This window comes from Bos indicus, chromosome 10, assembly GCF_029378745.1.
Source record: "Bos indicus isolate NIAB-ARS_2022 breed Sahiwal x Tharparkar chromosome 10, NIAB-ARS_B.indTharparkar_mat_pri_1.0, whole genome shotgun sequence".
Lineage (NCBI taxonomy): Eukaryota > Metazoa > Chordata > Mammalia > Artiodactyla > Bovidae > Bos > Bos indicus.
Window position 1 is genome coordinate 14,692,687 of NC_091769.1, and position 19,278 is coordinate 14,711,964.

General features: G+C 45.8%; 2 non-coding genes across 2 annotated transcripts; both read right to left on the minus strand.

The window, feature by feature from the left end:
* Nucleotides 1-4,139: 4,139 nt before the first annotated feature.
* On the minus strand, nucleotides 4,140-4,246 carry LOC139185535 (U6 spliceosomal RNA). Its single transcript, XR_011569107.1, has one exon. It is a non-coding gene; the product is annotated as a U6 spliceosomal RNA (small nuclear RNA).
* Nucleotides 4,247-18,557: 14,311 nt separating this feature from the next.
* LOC139185499 (small nucleolar RNA SNORA70) lies at nucleotides 18,558-18,692 on the minus strand. Its single transcript, XR_011569080.1, has one exon. It is a non-coding gene; the product is annotated as a small nucleolar RNA SNORA70 (small nucleolar RNA).
* Nucleotides 18,693-19,278: the final 586 nt, after the last annotated feature.

The window sequence follows — 19,278 nt, forward strand, 5'->3', positions numbered from 1 at the left end:
AGTCCCCATAGGGACTCTCCAGGGAGCGGGGACGTTTTTATGCGTGGAACCAACCGGGTCAGAAACCGAGGTCCAAGAGACGAGACGTGAGTCCCCAGCGCGCTCTAGGGGTGAGCGGAGCTGGCACCCGGCGAGGAGCGCAGGTTGGGAGAGTTCGCGCACCTTTCCCTCTGGACGGAACAGCTTCTTAGGAAACAGCACTTTCCTTCTCTGTAAAATGGGATCAACACTTACGGCCTACGTAGGAAGTTACTCCTTGGCTGTGCCCCACACAGAGGAACCTGGTAAATATTTCACCTTTCCTTTTCGAATTTCCCCAAGTGGGGGAAAGCGCCGCAGGCAGTTGGGGCCAGCCTGAAAGGGCGCAGCATCTGGACCGGATTCTCTGTGGATTGGAGGTGTAGGCGGATGCGACCTAGAAAGAGCTCGCAAAAACCCTCCTGGGCTCCGATTCCCTTCAGAAGTGGTTTGTTCCCCCCAAATGTTAATAACCAAGCGATTGGTATGGATGTAATTATCAATAATTATACGAATTATTGCTGATTGCGGGGCTCGTAGCTACTTTAATTAGTTTACCAGATTCTAATTAAGTTAAATGAAACATTAATAGGGAAAATATGCTTTGAAAAAAAAAAAATCCCGATTTTTAATGTCTTTTTCTCGCCACAACGTTGCCACCTTGCGACACATTTTAGGCATTACAGCCAGCGTCCGAAGGCCCCAGACTAGGGAGCCACGACTTAGGGAGAAAAAGTAGGGCTTGGGAAATGGGGAGCTCTCGTATTGTTTGTTCCTCACCTCGGCCCCCGGCAGTACCCAAAAAGGTCGGGCTTTAGAGTCTGAGGTTTGGGGGTCAGGAACCAGGCAAACATGCCTCTTGGATCTCCCACTCCTTTTTCGACGGAGGAAGGCTCTAGGGATGCTCCTCCAGACAGGTAGTGTCTGTCCCAGCAAATCCAGGGTGATAAACTGCGGGAAGCTGGAGGAGCAGGTGGAGACAGCATCAAGCGACTTGGTTTTTCACTCTCCTGGGAGAAACCAATAGGCAGCTCCCCCACCTTCATTTCCTCTGAAATTTGGGGTAACCCCTCAGCAAAACACACCCTTAAGATTTCTGGATTCCTGGGAGTAACCTCTGTGTTCCTGTGGCACTTGGTTAAGGAAGCTAATGCGGTGCTTACCTCCCTGAGTTATCCTTGTTGTGTGTTTGTGTTTCCCATAGAACTGTTAAGTGCCCGGGCCATCAGAGCCACATCTTCCCCTTCCTTGTGATCTCCAACAGGGCCCAATGCATCACAGGTACTTAACAGATGTCCAGATGAATGGGGTCAACTTTGTGGTTCATCTGGGTGCTGGAAATGTCTGAAGGAAGGATACCTTAGGTGCTTCTGGACCACAGCTACTGGGAAGCAGTTAAGCTCATTTGCATAGCTAATTAAACAGGCTTACTGCTCAGAAGATCTTTTGCCAATAGGATTAGTTTGGGGGGAGGGGGCAAGGGTCAGGTAAGGGATGGTCAACCTAGAACAGTAAAGCTTTTTCCTCTTGCAATTGCATCCCAAAGAGGGTGCTCCTTCACACTCCCTCTAATTTTGCAAAGTTACTGGGCACATAACTGTCCACCCATTCCCAGCTACCCTGATCTAAATTCGAGCCTTGATCCTTTGCAAAAAATGTGACTCCTATCCTTGAATTCAGAACACCAAAAAAAGCAGAACTGGACCTGCACTCACTTTGCATTAATTCTAAACAGACTTTTCTCCCACTCTACACTCCCAAAGGGAAACATCAGTTCAGTTCAGTCGCTCAGTCGTGTCTGACTCTTTGCGACCCCATGAATCACAGCACGCCAGGCCTCCCTGTCCATCACCAACTCCCAGAGTTCACCCAGACTCATGTCCATCGAGTCAGTGATGCCATACAACCATCTCATCCTCTGTCGTCCCCTTCTCCTCCTGCCCCCAATCCCTCCCAGCATCAGAGTCTTTTCCAATGAGTCAACTCTTCGCATGAGGTGGCCAAAGTATTGGAGTTTCAGCTTTAGCATCATTCCTTCCAAAGAAATCCCAGGGCTGATCTCCTTCAGAATGGACTGGTTGGATCTCCTTGCAGTCCAAGGGACTCTCAGGAGTCTTCTCCAACACCACAGTTCAAAAGCATCAATTCTTCATTGCTCAGCCTTCTTCACAGTCCAACTCTCGCATCCATACATGACCACAGGAAAAACCATAGCCTTGACTAGATGAACTTTTGTTGGCAAAGTAACGTCTCTGCTTTTGAATATGCTATCTAGGTTGACCATAACTTTCCTTCCAAGGAGTAAGCATCTTTTAATTTCATGGCTGCAGTCACCATCTGCAGTGATTTTGGAGCCCAGAAAAATAAAGTCTGACACTGTTTCCACTGTTTCCCCATCTATTTCCCATGAAGTGATGGGACCAGATGCCATGATCTTCGCTTTTTGAATGTTGAGCTTTAAGCCAACTTTTTCACTCTCCACTTTCACTTTCATCAAGAGGCTTTTGAGTTCCTCTTCACTTTCTGCCATAAGGGTGGTGTCATCTGCATATCTGAGGTTATTGATATTTCTCCCGGCAATCTTGATTCCAGCTTGTGCTTCTTCCAGTCCAGCGTTTCTCATGATGTACTCTGCATATAAGTTAAATAAGCAGGGTGACAATATACAGTGGTGAAGAGCACAAACTCTACAGCCAGATTTCCTGGGTCTCAGTCTCTTCTCTGCCACTGACTGGTTGTGTGACATTTGTAGGGCAAGCTGTTGAATATCTCTGTTCCTCAGCTTCCTCATCTATAACATGATGGGGAAAAGAATACCTACTTCATAGAACTGCAGAGCCGCAGAAGTCAGCTAGGTCTTTGGCTTTTACAGCACTAGGAATTGCTCCTGTCTTTCCTAAATTTTACTGTGAAACAGGGTTCTGCCACAAAGAAGGACTAAGAATGACCAGTTTCTCTAGAAAGAGAGCCAAACCAGTAGTGGTCATTTTATCGTTAGACATTCCAGAAATGGGCCTTTAAGCTACTCACCCAGTGACCCAAGTGGCCTCCAAGGAACCAAGTATTTTGGGGGGAAGAAACGAAAACCAAAAATTGTCCTCCAACTCCACGCACTGGAGGCCGTGAGGTCCCACGGATGCCTGTTCTCGGCTGGTTCCTGGAAAGGATCATTTTGCCTCCACTGAAGAGAACAGAAGTGGATCCTTGATAGTACACTGCTCTGCAGCTCTGCGCACTCGCCGATTGGGGCGGCTCTGAGCCGGGGTGACCATCCCTGTGCCTTGACTGAGGCGAGCGCAGAGCCTGGGAGCCGAGGGGCCGCGGGAGGCAAGCCAACCCGGCTCCAAGCGGCTGCAGACACCGCCAGGCGGACTACACGCGTGCTCAGGCACCAGCAAGGCGTATGCACCCACATTTTTCTTCTGGAAGGAAATTGATAAATCTGAACTTTGTTGGCAGTTTTTGCTTCTCATTCTTTAGGACTGTGCTTTTTGCCATTGAATTACCTGGGGGCAGGGCTTTTCAGGATTTGTGCAGCTAAAGGTCTTACTTAGCAGGCCTTGTTTCAGCTACTTATTAACTAACATGATCGTGCCCAGGTGGCTTTACCTCAGCATCTCCTATGAAATAGTGGCAGTAATACCCACGAGACAGGGCTGTCAGGAATATTAAAATGAGATATCGGTGAAGGCCCTGGCATATAGGAGATGCTCAATAAGGAGTGAGTATTGTTACTATTATTTTAAGATTCAGAGGTAGCATGAGTCAGTCTTGTTCCAAGTTCCCGGTGTAGTACAACTTAAGTTTATGGTGGCACTAAGGTCCTGTTATGCTTTGGACGTGAAACGGACCAACTTTGGCAAGGCCATTTCCTTAAGGGTAAGGTTCAGTAGAACTCAGGATAATGCAGAGGGAAGCAGAGGCAAGATTTGCAAGGTTGAAGACTGGGGCCCAAGGGTCAGGTGTGAAAAGCACAGCAAGTGATCAATCTGATTGCCCACACTTACTTTTACTTCATCTCCAGGAACTATAGCTTCTTTTATGTCAAACAAAAAGCAGAAACTTTAGGTGAAAAGCGTTCGCATCAAGGTGCGAGCTGTGCAGACTGTACACTCGTGGACAAAAATATGGAACGCTTCACGAATTTGCGTGTCATCCTTGCGCAGGGGCCATGCTAATCTTCTCTGTATCGTTCCAATTTTAGTATATGTGCTGCCGAAGCGAGCACGATAAACAGGGCCTCTCAAGAACTATATAAAGCTAAGAATAGAAAAAATTTTACAGTTATGGTGACTAAACTGTAACCCTTTTTTAAGTTTCAAAGTATATAATAAGTTATGACCTTTTGTACCACACACATTATCATCATATAGTTTGATTAGGGTTAAGTTTAATAGTCTCCATAACCTTATTACATCATATATGCAAATGAAGGGAACCATGGGAAATTGGCCCTAGGCCCGCCCGACCTCTGCGCGTCTAGTGGACTGCGCGGGCAGACAAGCTCGGTCACGTGGTGCGCGTTGCTCAGGAGCCTCTTGCGCTCCTGCGGGACTGAATGCCCAAGGGTCGGTCGCAGCGCTTGGCGGAGGGGAACGCGGCAGCGCGGTGATCCCCGCAACTACTCGTGGCGGCGTTTGACTCGCGAGAATGCTTTTTTGGAACGAGGGCCATGGTGCCAAAGAGATCCCCCAAGAAGTGCGGTCCGGGACTCCGAACCGCTTGCGAACCGATGGTCGCGTTGGGACTAGTGACCCCGCGAGGGCTGGAGCCACCGACAGAGACCTGGCAGGGACTGGGCGCGGGAAGCTGTGTGCTGCGCGGCTGGGGCTGGGCGCCAGCTCAGAAGGGGTTGGAGTGCGCCGCTGCTTGCCTGGATGCTATCAGGACTAGCGCCCCGCCCTTGAAGCCAAGGGAAAGAGGGATTGGCGGGGGTAGGGGGGGTCCTCTTTGGGGTCCAGGCTTTGCATAGAGTGGCTCGAGGGTGGTGGCAGTCTGGGAAATATCACCACCCTTTGATCCAGTCCTGGGCCAGGCACTGAATCTGATTGATCAGTCCCACCCCGACCCCCCACCCCCACCCCCAGTTTGTAAGTTAGAAAACTGATTCTCTAGTTGGTTAAACCATCAAGGCCAAAATTATCCTGTCAGTGGTGAGACAACTGGGGATTTGGATGCAAATCTGGTTTCAAAGACTGATCTTTTCCTCTTCACGGTGTAACTCAAGAGAAAGTATTCGGGACGAGGAGTGTAGGCTGCCCTTTTCCTCTTAAATGATGCTCCCAAGGCCTTATCAGCTCAGGTTTTCCTTCCTGCCTTCATTTCCACCAAATATTGATGAGCACCGGGGCTGCAGGGGTCATGAAGCTTGCGTTCCAGCATGGGAAGAACATTTTTCAGTGCCAAGACAGATGGGAAGGAACATGCGGGGATACAGTGTGGCTGGGGAAGGAGGCCACGTAAGTGGGTGGACAGGAAGGAGGTGACAGTTGGGCTGTCACTTGATGATAGGGATGCAGCCCTGAGAGGACAGGACGCAGAGTCCAGGCAGAGGGACACTCTGGAGTCACCTGAGTCAGTTTCACCCACCTGGGCCAGGCCTTCCGAGGAGACCACTGTGGAGGTATCCAGTAGTTGGTGCTCCACGTGGGGCTCTGGCCCCGCACTGTGAGCCTGACTCAGCTCTAGCCGGGGAGCGCCTGGCCTGGCCTCTGGGGACTTTGGAACCGCCACACCCCCCCTCCCCCACCCCCCCCCCACCCCGCCCCCGCCACCGTGTTCAGTGAAATGGGAATCAGGTGCAGGCAGCCCAACTTCTCATCTGACCTCTCTCTAAATAAACAGTAAGCAAACACAAACCTCAGAATGCTAATATGGCCTTTATTGAGTGAAAAGAGCTAATTTGGGCAATGATGTTTCCCTCAGACTTACAAAAGGGAATTGCAAATAACCAAAAAGCGTATTAGCATTGATGGGAGATGATGCTAATCTTCAATTAGCAGCCACGTTTTTCTTCATTTATTTAGAGGGAGAGCCTTTTGGACACAGTCAATGCACACACGTGTCCCCGTGACAGGTACCTCTCATGGGTTCTTAACTGCCTTATTGCAGAAACCAGCAGGAGATGGACCAGGCTGATGGACCAAGTTGTTCGCTGTTTCTGGCTATATGGGCTTGTGTTATTTTGAGCCAGAGGTGGGTTTTTGTTTGTTCTGTTTTTTTTTTTTCCTTATCGAGCTGCTGTGGTACAGAAGACAGAGATCTGAATTTTAGTTCCCATTCCTCCCTGCACCTGTCTTGGTGACCTTGGCCAACTTTCTGGACCTACCTCTCTGGTTCAGTTTTAACTTCTGCCAAGTGAGGAAAGTGCTCTAGAGACTAACATTTCTTTCTGCTTTTACCTGCTGTTGTTTTTGTAACCAGGTGAATTAAGAATTTTTCAAGACTAATTTAGCAAGATGTTAAAATTCAACACTAGTTTTGATTTCTGTTTTAGGGGCATGGAAGATCCTGGAAACAGTCCACAGGGGCTCATGTAGACCTAGGGTCTGGGACCTGCTGAATCATAAACCAATTGCCCCTGCCTCGCCGGAAGGCCCAGCAAGGAGGGAGGGGAAGGTTGGGGGAGGGTGAGAGGTTTCTTTTCTTTAAGCTGTGGAGACTGTTTCTTAGACACACCCGCACAAACTCACATCCACATTCACACCCACAAAGACACATCCACACCCCTACCTCTGTTCATTCCAGGCAAGAATACTGGAGTGGGTTGCCATTCCGTTCTTCCTGACCCAGGGGTAAAACCCACGTCTCCTGCATTGTAGGCAGATTCTTTACCATCTAAGCCACCAGGTGGAATTCTGTTGTTTTTTTTTTTCCTCCTTTACTGAGCTACTGTGGGCACTGTTTTTACCAGAGGTCTTCAATCCTTCGGGTTTGAGTTACCAGAGGCCCTGATTAAAGTGTAGTTACACTGCTTGGGAAGGACAGCATCACACAGACTCATTAACTCCTATTCACTCAGCTTAGCATGAGTCCTTGCCCTTTAAGGTCACCACAGGACCTTCTGATGTATTATTTTATTTTAATGTCTCTGAGAGATAAGCACAGGGAGTTTATTATTCCTGTTTTGCTGATGGGGAAAACCTAGGTCTAGAGAGGTAAAGGGACACAGCTAGTCCACGATACTGGAATTTCTCTCGGATCTCTCTGACTCCAAGGGCTAGCTGCACCTAGAAGGAATATGGGAATGCAGTTTTCAGGGTTCTAGGAAGCTCTCTCTCAAATCTCTTTCTTTGCTGCCTTGAATTCTGCCACTGACACATCATTATTTTGATCTGTTGCTGTATATATATATATATATATATATATACACACACACACACATTTTGGTTTGGCTGTGGTGGTCTTCATTGCTGCGTGGGTTTTCTCTAGTTGCAGTGAGCAGGAGCTACTCGTCGTTGTGGTGGTGGGCTTCTTGTTGCGGTGGCTTCCCGTGTTGCCCTAGGCCTGTGGGCTTCAGTAATTGTGGTGCAGGGGTTTCATTGCTCCATGGCATGTGGGATCTTCCCAGACCGGGGACTGAACCTGTGTCCTCTGCATCCGCAAGTGGATTCTTAACCACTGGACCACCAGGGAAGGCCAAGCTGTTGCTATCTTAAGGCTTCACTGTGATTTTTGTAGGCTCTGAAAGAAGGTTCAAAAAGAACTGCCAAGTACAAAGTCAGCCAACTTCTCTGTGTCTCTGTCAGTTTCTCTATGTGTGGATACAGGTGGGGGGAAGAATGACACTTCCTCCAAATCCTCCCTGCGCCAGAGTCCAGACATTACTCTCCCCTGGGTTATTCTGACAACAGCTGCAGAGCAGGGGGAGAACGGCAATGGCTGTGAGCCAAGAAGGGTCATTGTGATGTCCCAGGAATGAGCCTCAGCTCCCTCATCTCTAAAATGGAAGGAATGATTTCCCTGCTTGCTTTGCTGGGTTATGAGGTCCAGTGAGAAATCCCATTGTAAAGTGCTATATGGGAAAAGGTGGGAACATGTTCTGGTCAGACACCCATTTGAGCTCCAGGCAGTTACACACTTCCCTTACCTGGTGAGCGAGGCATTTGTACGTAAGGAACAGGCCTACAACATATGAGCGCCAAGATGAACCATCACATTGTATTAATATTTTCACACCACTTAACTCTCATTAAAATGTACTTTGCTGAATTTAATATGTGATTTCAAATGACACAACATATTAAGTGCTTAATATACTAGAAATTATGAAACTATTATAGTTGATGCCATATGAAATAATTAGACTGAATTAAACTTTAGCAGCCAAGTAAAGACTTCAACTTATAACATCTTAAAGTAGCTTAATCCACTGCTGTAATCCCCAAAATGAGCATCCAGAAATTAGGATTTTTAAGTAAAAATGGAAACTTAATCTGTACTTACACCCAGCTCTTCCAGGCTTTGGTGATAAGAAGTATCATTGCCTTTGGGAGATGAGAGACCCTGGGACCCACCCCAGGCCTGTTGCCCTGGGGCCTGGCTGGGGGATGACTCAGGAGGCTGGAGTAAGGCCTTCTGCTGAAGTGGCAGAGGGGTCTTTGACCCTGCTTAGCCAGTTAAGTTAAAAATAAAAACAAACCAGGACTTCCCTAGTGGTCCAGTGGTTAAGACTTCCCCTTCCGATGGCAAAGAGTGCGTGTTCCATCTCTGGTCAGGGAGTTAAGACCCCAGATGCCTCCTGGCCAAAACATAAAACAGAAGCAATATTGTAACAAATTCAGTAAAGAGGTAAAAAAATTAAAAAAACAAAACAAAGCCACAAGCCCAATTTATTGAACATGATTCAGTGTTTCCTGTATGCCGGCATTGATGTGTTTTCTCATTTCATCCTCACAATACACCTGTGGGATAAGCCACCATTTTCAGAGAGGAAACTGAGCCTCAGAAAGATTCAGTGAGTCATACAAGGCTTTACAGTCAGAATCCACAGCGTTTGCTCCTACATCTCATGCAGCCTCCTTGTTTTTATGCCTTTGTGGGTGTATGTGTGGGTGTGTACACGACTTCCCATTTCGATGGACGTGAGTCTCAGTGAACTCCAGGAGTTGGTGATGGACAGGGAGGCCTGGCGTGCTGCGATTCATGGGGTCGCAAGGAGTCGGACACGACTGAGCGACTGATCTGATCCCATTTCAATAATGGCTCCCCGACCAAATGCATTAACCTGCTATCTGACAGTGACCCATGGCTTTATCACATTACAGTCATGGAGGGTAGGGACCATGACTTGAGAGCCTCACTTTGAACAGGGAGGACACAGCCTGGCTAATTCACACAGGAAGTTCTCTGTGAATATTAGCTGCATTCAAAAAGAATGAATTCAGGACTTCCCTGGCTGTCCAACGGTTAAGACGTCACTTCCGCTTCAGTGGGGGCTGGTTCGATCCCTGATTGAGGAACTAAGATCCTGCATGCCCCGAGATACAGCCAAAAAAATAAATAAAATAGAGAATGAATTCATTACCTCCTGAGTATCCTAACGTTTACTTACATGTAGCTGTCATAAACAAGACAGCTTCTTAGAGAGGAAGGAATACTTCCTATCACAGGGACTACCTAATTTTATAACCATTTAAGATACTGTATCTCAATACTCATATCAGCATGAAAGTACTGATCTAATCGGCTATTTGAAAAATGTAAAGTTGAATGCGGATATCTAAATATGTTAAAATTTACTGACCAGAAAAATGATTTTAATGGAAGCAGGAAAAGTTAACTCCAGCCAACAGATGTTTATAATTAACTGAAAATATAAATTTTCCATTAAGTATCAAGATTCAGTTGTGCCTCATCTAAGAGAAAACCGGATAACAATGGCTTTAAAGTGACAGAGGTTAATTTCTCTGTTGCGTAAAACAAGTTGTCTTCCAAGGTCTGGTCTGATGGCTCCTCTCTGTCACAGAGCCAGGTAAGTTCTTTTATCCCTTAAGGCAACAACTCATGGTCTAAGATGGTTGCAGGAGGTCCAAGTTCCAGGTGTCAGGAAGGCGGCAAAGGGTGCCTTTTACTTCCTTGAATAAAATCTGCAACTAAGAAAGAGGAAGAGAATGGCAATGAATGGGCAGATAGCAGGCACTGGCCTATGACCTGGCACTCAGAGGCTGGTCAGCAGTCGTTACTTTTCCTTTCTGCAGTACTTTCCCTGGTGGCTCAGACGGTAAAGAATCTGCCTACAATGCAGGAGACCCGGGTTTGATCCCTGGAGGGTAGGGTAGGGGGGTCCCATGGAGAGGGAATGGCCAGTATTCTTGCCTGGAGAATTCCATGGAAGAGGAGCCTGGCATCCTACAGTCCTTGAGGTTGCAAAGAGTTGGACACGACTGATTGACCAACACTTTCACTTTACTTTCTGCAGAGCATCAGGAAGGGGAAGGAAGTAATATTCACTAACAGCATATGGGGTTCCTGGGATTATGTTGGATGTTGCCCCTGATCTCCTTCAGTGATCATGTCCTGTGTGGGTGGCATAGCAGCAGGTCAGGCAGGAGGGGATGCTGTGACTTGGGGTGGGGCTCTACCCACATGTGGAGGTAGGAAGTTGAAGTGGGGGTGTTGGAATGTTTGTCTAAGAAGCCCAGGGGCTTCTGGGAAGAAAGAGATTAAACCTCCAATACTTTTTCTCTGAGATTCAAGTTATTAAAAAATTTCAGGATGGATCTGATGGTACTGACCAAGGTCCAGGAGCAGGAAGGTTAACACTATGCCCTTAAATGATAATAAAATTGCTCTGAGTGTATAAAGTGGAGTAATTCAAAGGTTAAAAAGAGAACTTAATAGAAAAGTTAACAAAAGTCTTGAACAGCCACTTTACAAAATGGAGCTCTAGATGGTTCATGTGAAAATGTGCTCAATGCCATCAGTCATTCAGATCAGATCAGATCAGTCACTCAGTCGTGTCCGACTCTTTGTGACCCCATGAACTGCAGCACGCCAGGCCTCCCTGTCCATCACCAACTCCCGGAGTTCACACAGACTCACGTCCATCGAGTCAGTGATGCCATCCAGCCATCTCATCCTCTGTCATTCCCTTCTCCTCTTGCCTCCAATCCCTCCCAGCATCAGAGTCTTTTCCAATGAGTCAAGTTTTCGCATGAGGTGGCCAAAGTACTGGAGTTTCAGCTTTAGCATCATTCCTTCCAAAGAAATCCCAGGGCTGATCTCCTTCAGAATGGACTGGTTGGATCTCCTTGCAGTCCAAAGGATTCTCAGGAGTCTTCTCCAACACCACAGTTCAAAAGCATCAATTCTTCAGCTCTCAGCCTTCTTCACAGTCCAACTCACATCCATACATGACCACAGGAAAAACCATAGCCTTGACTAGACGGACCTTTGTTGGCAAAGTAATGTCTCTGCTTTTGAATATGCTATCTAGGTTGATCATAACTTTCCTTCCAAGGAGTAAGCATCTTTTAATTTCATGGCTGCAGTCACCATCTGCAGTGATTTTGGAGCCCAGAAAAATAAAGTCTGACAGTGTTTCCACTGTTTCCCCATCTATTTCCCATGAAGTGATGGGACCGGATGCCATGATCTTCGTTTTCTGAATGTTGAGCTTTAAGCCAACTTTTCCACTCTCCACTTTCACTTTCATCAAGAGGCTTTTGAGTTCCTATTCACTTTCTGCCATAAGGGTGGTGTCATCTGCATATCTAAGGTTATTGATATTTCTCCTGGCAATCTTGATTCCAGCTTGTGTTTCTTCCAGTCCAGCGTTTCTCATGATGTACTCTGCATATAAGTTAAATAAACATGGTGACAATATACAGCCTTGACATACTCCTTTTCCTATTTGGAACCAGTCGGTTGTCCCATGTTCAGTTCTAACTGTTGCTTCCTGACCTGCATACAAATTTCTCAAGAGGCAGATCAGGTGGTCTGGTGTTCCCATCTCTTTCAGAATTTCCCACAGTTTCTTGTGATCCACACAGTCAAAGGCTTTGGCATAGTCCATAAAGCAGAAATAGATGTTTTTCTGGAACTCTCTTGCTTTTTCGATGATCCAGCGGATGTTGGCAATTTGATCTCTGGTTCCTCTGCCTTTTCTAAAACCAGCTTGAACATCTGGAAGTTCACGGTTCACATATTGCTGAAGCCTGGCTTGGAGAATTTTGAGCATTACTTTACTAGCGTGTGAGATGAGTGCAATTGTGCAGTAGTTTGAGCATTCTTTGGCATTGCCTTTCTTTGGGATTGGAATGAAAACTGACCTTTTCCAGTCCTGTGGCCACTGCTGAGTTTTCCAAATTTGCTGGCATATTGAGTGCAGCACTTTCATAGCATCATCTTTCAGGATTTGGAATAGCTCAACTGGAATTCCATCACCTCCACTAGCTTTGTTCGTAGTGATGCTTTCTAAGGCCCACTTGACTTCACATTCCAGCATGTCTGGCTCTAGGTGTGATCACACCATTGTGATTATCTGGGTCGTGAAGATCTTTTTTTGTACAGATCTTCTGTGTATTCTTGCCATCTCTTCTTAATATCTTCTGCTTCTGTTAGGTCCATACCATTTCTGTCCTTTATCAAGCCCATCTTTGCATGAAATGTTCCGTTGGTATCTCTGATTTTCTTGAAGAGATCTCTAGTCTTTCCCATTCTGTTCTTTTCCTCTATTTCTTTGCATTGATCGCTGAAGAAGGCTTTCTTATCTCTTCTTGCTATTCTTTGGAACTCTGCATTCAGATGTTTATATCTTTCCTTTTCTCCTTTGCTTTTCGCTTCTCTTCTTTTCACAGCTATTTGTAAGGCCTCCCCAGACATCCATTTTGCTTTTTTGCATCAGTCATTAAGGAAATGCAAAATAAACTACCTCACAATTAACCCTGGCAGGTCTGCTAATACCAAGTGCTAGTGAGGAGTAGAGCAATGGAGATGTGAGACTCGATGGCTGGGGTAAGAAGAAATTGGTGTAGCCACTTTGGAAAACTGTCCACACACCTTGTAAAATTGAAGATAGGGACTTTCCTGGTAGCCTGGTGGCTAAGACTCCATGGTCCCAATGCAGGGGGCCCAGATTTGATCCTTGGTCAGGTAACTAGATCCCACATACTGTAACAAAGACCAAAGATCCCGTGTGCCACATCTAACACCTAGCACAGCAAAATCAATTTAAAAAATAAATGAATAAATTGAAGATAAACTTATCCCGTGAGTCGGTTGATCTACTTCTAGTTACAAACCCTAAAGAAATTCATGCACACCTGCACCAAGTTACAGGTAAAAGAAAATTCAAAGCAGTGTTATTTGTAATGGCCTCCAAACTGGAAACAACTCGAGTGCCCATCAACAGCAGAATGGGTCAATACACTGTGATTGACATACAATAGATGACCACACCGTAATGAAAATGAGTGAACCACAGTTATATCCAGTGTTAGGCTCAGTGGTATCTCCCCCATCCCACCATATTCATATAAAGCCCAACCCCCATACTTCAGAGTGTGACTATATTTAATTACATAGGCAATTAAGTTCAAATGAGGTCATATGGGCCAGCGTCCATCCAGTACAGCTGATGTCCTTATAGAACGAGGGTATCTGGACATAGACATGTACAGAGGAAAGATGAAGACACAGGGAGAAGAAGACAGCTAGCTATCTCTCGATAAGCCAAGAAGAGACCTGGAACACAGCCTTCCCTCAGCCCTCAGAAGGAAGTAACCTTGCTGACACCTTGATCTCAGACTTACAGCCTTTTCAACTAGGAGAAAATAAATTTCTTTTGTTTAAGCCAGCCAACCAGCCTGTAGTTCTTTGTTATGGAAGCCCTAATAAACAAATACACGTGGCAACATGGATGAATCTTGTGAACATGATGTTGAGTGAAGACAAGAATATATACAGAATTATATTAATACCATTTCAATGGAGTTCAGAATTAGGCAAAACTGTATTGTTTAGGAATACAAATATAGATTGTACAAAATGATAAGACAAGGAAGGGATTACTGTGAACGATAAGAACATGGAAAGGAACACAGGAAGTCTTCTGGGATGGTGGCTAAATATTTTGTTCTCTTGGGTACTGGTTAAAGTGTTCTGTCTAAAATTATTCATTGAATTGAAACTTTGTTTATAATAAACTTCCTAGTGTTTATTTATAATAAAATGTTGTAAAAGCACGAAGGAGATAGGGAAGGTAGAAGGGGGAAAGAGGGCAAGAAGAACCCATGGGCTGACTTCTTACCAAATGAATTTGCCTGAAGATCTGTCACCACAGCTGTCTGTAAATGGAGAGTCCAAAGTCAGGTGCTGCTTCTGAATTCGTCACCAGAGCCTAGAATCTCACACCTTTCCTGAGAGGAGTCTTAGGAGCTTTGTAACCTAGGGAAAGCCACTACATTTCTCTGAGGTTTGTTCCTTTTTTGGCCTCCCAGCACTGACATGTGGGAATCTTAGTTCCCTGACCAGGGATCGAGTCCACACCCCTGCATGGGAAGCGTGGAGTCTTAACCACTGGGCCACCAGGGAAGGCATCTGAGGCTTGTTTCTTCATCTTTAGGCTGCAGAAGCCTCACTAAAATGCGGTAAGGCTCTTCTCTTGCTAAGTTGGGTCTCTGCTCAGACGTCATCTCTTCCGGGAGCCCTTCCCTGACCACTTCTTGACAGTGGCACTTCCTTTTATTCTTTTCCCCTTTATTTTGCTTCATAGTACTTAATACTGATGATAGGTATATATCACTGAAATTACGTCAAATATTTGTTTCTTTGTTCACCAGGAGTACTTTTGTCTTGTTTGCCACTGTATCGCCAGTGCCTAAATCAGTGTGGCACTGAATAGGTGCTCAGTAAGTATTTGCAGAATAACAAAGACTAGGTAAGACTCTTAGTGCCTGCCCCACGAAGCCATCAATAAATGCTGGGCTCTGCTTCTCCCTCCTTTAGCTGAGACTCTCACCCACGTTTCCTGGGGCTGGACTCAACCAGCCCCCTATCTCATTCTGGCCTCCTCTCCAACCAGTGACTGAGAAAAGACCCAAAACTCACCCTCCTGACTGTTAGCAACATTTCATCTTAGGTAACGTCAGAAACCTCAAATACTCAGGGCTGGGGTCTCCCATTCGATGATACCTCCTCCTGGGTCACCGCTTTCCCCTGAACCCAATGTGATCCATTTCATCTGCCCCCTCCCCACACCCCTTCTGTGGGTCCACCCCTTCTGTGGACCTTCCCCTCCAAGGGGCGCAGCTGCCCCAGGATGACCCGGCTCTGAATACTGACCACACTTGGGGTATGTGGGTATTTTCCTCCATCTATAGTTACTATTGTGGGCTCAGAGAGAGGCCTTGCAGACTTCCCATAAAGGCTTCTCTCATTCCTCCACCAGCATTAATTGCTCCCTCCTCCCTGTCCTGGCTACGTGGCATCTATATTTAGCACTTATGTCCTTCTGCCCTGTGTTAGAGTTAGCTGTGTGCTTGCTTGCCTCCCTGCCCCCCTCCCCAGGCCATGAGCACCTCCCCAAGGCGTGGGGCCAGGCTTTGTTCATTACTGTGCTCCAGGCGCATGGCACAACACCTGAGGTTCAACAGACAGTTTTTTAAAAGGGCCTCCTGTTGAAATAAGAAGTCATAAGATCTTAGGCTTAAGATGACATTCAACAACCTTCTTAGATACTTAACCGTCTGAGCCACGGGGAAGCCCTTCCTAGATATACCATCTCCCAGCTTCCCAATTTAAAAGCTAATTAAGGCATAGGAAAAGAAAAAACTCAGAACCTTTCAGAAAAAGTGGCAAATGATTGGCAGGAGCCTGGGAGGAATTTTCCCTAATGATGTGCTTGTGGGGCTGAGCAAGATGGCATGGTTGGTGGCCAGTGCATGATTTTTTTAAAATTTTTTATTGATTGATTTTTTGGCTGCACTGGGTCTGCATTGCTGTATGTAGGCTTTCTCTAGTTGCAGCGAGAGGGGCTACTCTTGGTTGTGGTGCATGGGCTTCTCATTGCCATGGCTTCTCTTGTTGCAGAGTTCGGGCTCTAGGCACACAGGCTCAGTGGCTGCATTGCATGGGCTTAGTTGCTCGGAGACATGTGGAATCTTCCTGGACCAGGAATCGAACCTGCATCCCCTGCATTGGAAGGTGGATTCTTATTCACTGGACTAAGGGGAGTCCCCAGCCATGCTTTGCCCTCTAAACTGGCCTTGAACCTTCAGACAGGAAGCACACTGGGGGAATGTTTGACCCTCAATCTCTTTCTGGGGTTGTTCCAGCCAGATAACTGGGTAACTCCTCCTCTCATGAAGGTATGGCTTCCTGAGATGGTCACTTCTGTCCACCCTCAGCCCTCTTGTTAGTCCATGTCCATCTAGAAATCTTAGAGCGGGGAGTTGAGTGGTACTGGCAAGGGGTCTGTCTGGAAGGCATGTTCACCTAATGTGCAACAGCACAGGAGGAAAGGATGTGTCTTTATTTTAGCTCAGTTCAGTTCAGTCACTCAGTCATGTCCAACTCTTTGTGACCCTATAGACTGCAGCACGCCAGGCTTCCCTGTCCATCACCAACTCCTGGAGCTTGCTCAAGCTCATGTCCATCAAGTTGGTGATGCCATCCAACCATCTCATCCTCTGGTGTCCCCTTTTCCTCCTGCCTTCAATCTTTCCCAGCATCAGGATCTTTTCCAATGAGTCAGTTCTTTGTATCAGGTGGCCAAAGTATTGGAGTTTCAGCTTCAGCATCAGTCCTCCCAATGAATATTCAGGGCTGATCTCCTTTAGGATGGACTGGTTGGATCTCCTTGCAGTCCAAGGGACTCTCAAGAGTCTTCTCCAACACCACAGTTCAAAAGCATCAATTCTTCGGCATTCAGCTTTCTTTATGGTCCAACTCTCACATCTATACATGACTACTGGATAAACCATAGCTTTGACTAGATGGACCTTTGCCGGCTCTGCTTTTTAATGTGTGTCTAGGTTGGTCATAACTTTTCTTCCAAGGAGCAAGTGCCTTTTAATTTCATGGCTGCAGTCACCATCTGCAGTGATTTTGGAGCCCAAGAAAGGAAAGTCTCTCACCGTTTCCACTGTTTCCCCATCACCTGTGAAGTGATGGGACCTGATGCTATGATCTTCGTTTTCTGAATGTTGAATTTTAAGCCAACTTTTTCACTCTCCTCTTTCACTTTCATTAAGAGGCTCTTTAGTTCATCTTCGCTTTCTGCCATAAGGGTGGTATCATTTGCATATCTGAGGTTATTGTTATTTCTTCTAGCAGTCTTGATTCCGGCCTGTGCTTCATCCACCCCGGCATTTCCCATGATGTGCTCTGCATCTAAGTTAAATAAGCAGAGTGACAATATTTAGCCTTGACGTACTCCTTTCCCAATTTGGAATTAGTCTGTTGTTCCATGTCTGGTTCTAACTGTTGCTTCTTGACCTGCATACAGATTTCTCAGGAGGGAGGTCAGGTGGTCTGGTATTCCCATCTCTATCAGAATTTTTCACAGTTTGTTGTGATCCACACAGTCAAAGGCTTTGGCGTAGTCAATAAAGCAGTAGAAGATGTTTTTCTGGAACCCTCTTGCTTTTCCGATGATCCAACGGATGTTGGCAATTTGATCTTCGGTTCCTCGGCTTTTTCTAAATCCATCTTGAAAATCTGGAAGCTCTTGGTTCATGTACTGTTGAAGCCTGGCTTGGAGAATTTTCAGCTTTACTTCGCCGGTGTGTGAGATGAATGCAAATGTGTGGTAGTTTGAACATTCTTTGGCTTTATTTAGCTATATCTTATATACAGTATCTTTATTTAGCTGTACTATATATATAATATGTATTATAAAATATCTTTATTTAGCTATATCTTATATACGGTAATACGGATGCATAGTAGTACTGAAATTGTATTAACTCAATTACAGGCTCTTTGGCTTTTAGTAGAGGAGGAAAATGCATTTATATTTATTCTGGCATTTGCTTTCATTTTCACGTTTGTGCTTTATTTTCATGTTTTGATCTAAGCTTTCTCTTTTTTCTTGCCTTCTGTGATAGGTATGATTTATTTATTTTTATCTTCTGTGATTTGGAAAGTATACAGCTTATTGTTTTAATTCTGCTGACACCTTCAAGATTTTTTTTGGACAGGAAGGTAGGGTTTATGGATGGGCGTGAGTAAGGAAGGGGAAAGGCTCTCATGGAATCAGGGTCCTAATCACGTACGATTAGGGGCGTATGTGACCCCACAGCCATCCCGGGTGAGCTGCTTCTCGGCCACCGTGTTTTCAAATCCATCCTCATTAAACTTAGTGAATCCCCATTTCTTGAAGATATGGGTCTTCTGGCGGCCAGGTAACCTGAAGTCGGCCCTGCGCAGGGCCTCAGTCACATGCTCCTTGTTCTGCAGCGTGGTGTGGATGGGCGTTATGACTTGGCCTATGTGGACACTGACCACTGTGCCCTTGGGCTTTCCAGAGGCACCTTGGATACAAGCCTGGAGCCTAGACTGGGGACAGCATCCAGTCATGAATGTCCACTGGAAAGGGCTGTCTCCAGGGTTCCTTAAGACAATGCCTACAGGCAGCAGGCTGCACGCACCGCGGGGGAGACTGCTGTTTGCAGCCATCGCACACCAGGCCTCCACGCGGAAAAGAACTCAGTTGGCTTAATCGGCTGCAAACAAGACGGTAAAACATTTTATGGAACCCATGTTTCTCCAACTCTCACATTCAAGAAAAATCTACAATTTTTGTCTCTCTTGCAATGTAAGAAGTTTTCCAGTTCCTTACTTCCACACCTTTCCAATAAAGGCTTAGTTATCTTATCTTTTTCAAAACTATGTAAGTCTTCCTTATTCAAAAATTGGAATTTGTCATTCAAATTTTAACCATGTTTGTGACAATTATTTTTATTGAATTCTCTATGTTTAAGTGGTGACCATGTATATTGTGTGTTCAGTCACTATGGTTATACATATTACCCCCCAGAACTTTAATGGCTTAGAGCAATAATCATTTATTATCTCTTGTATTTTCTGTGCATCAGGTATTTATTTACTAATTTTTTAAAATACTTTATTGGATATTGGAGTATAGTCAATTAAATTGTAACTAGAGTGATCCAGCCATACATATGTTTGTATCCATTCTTCCCCAAACTCCCCTCCCCTCCAGGCTGTCATGTAACATTGAGTGGAGTTTCCTTCATCAGGAAGTTAGACAAGGTATGACAGGGATGCCTGGTCTCTCCACAAATGTTGGAGGCC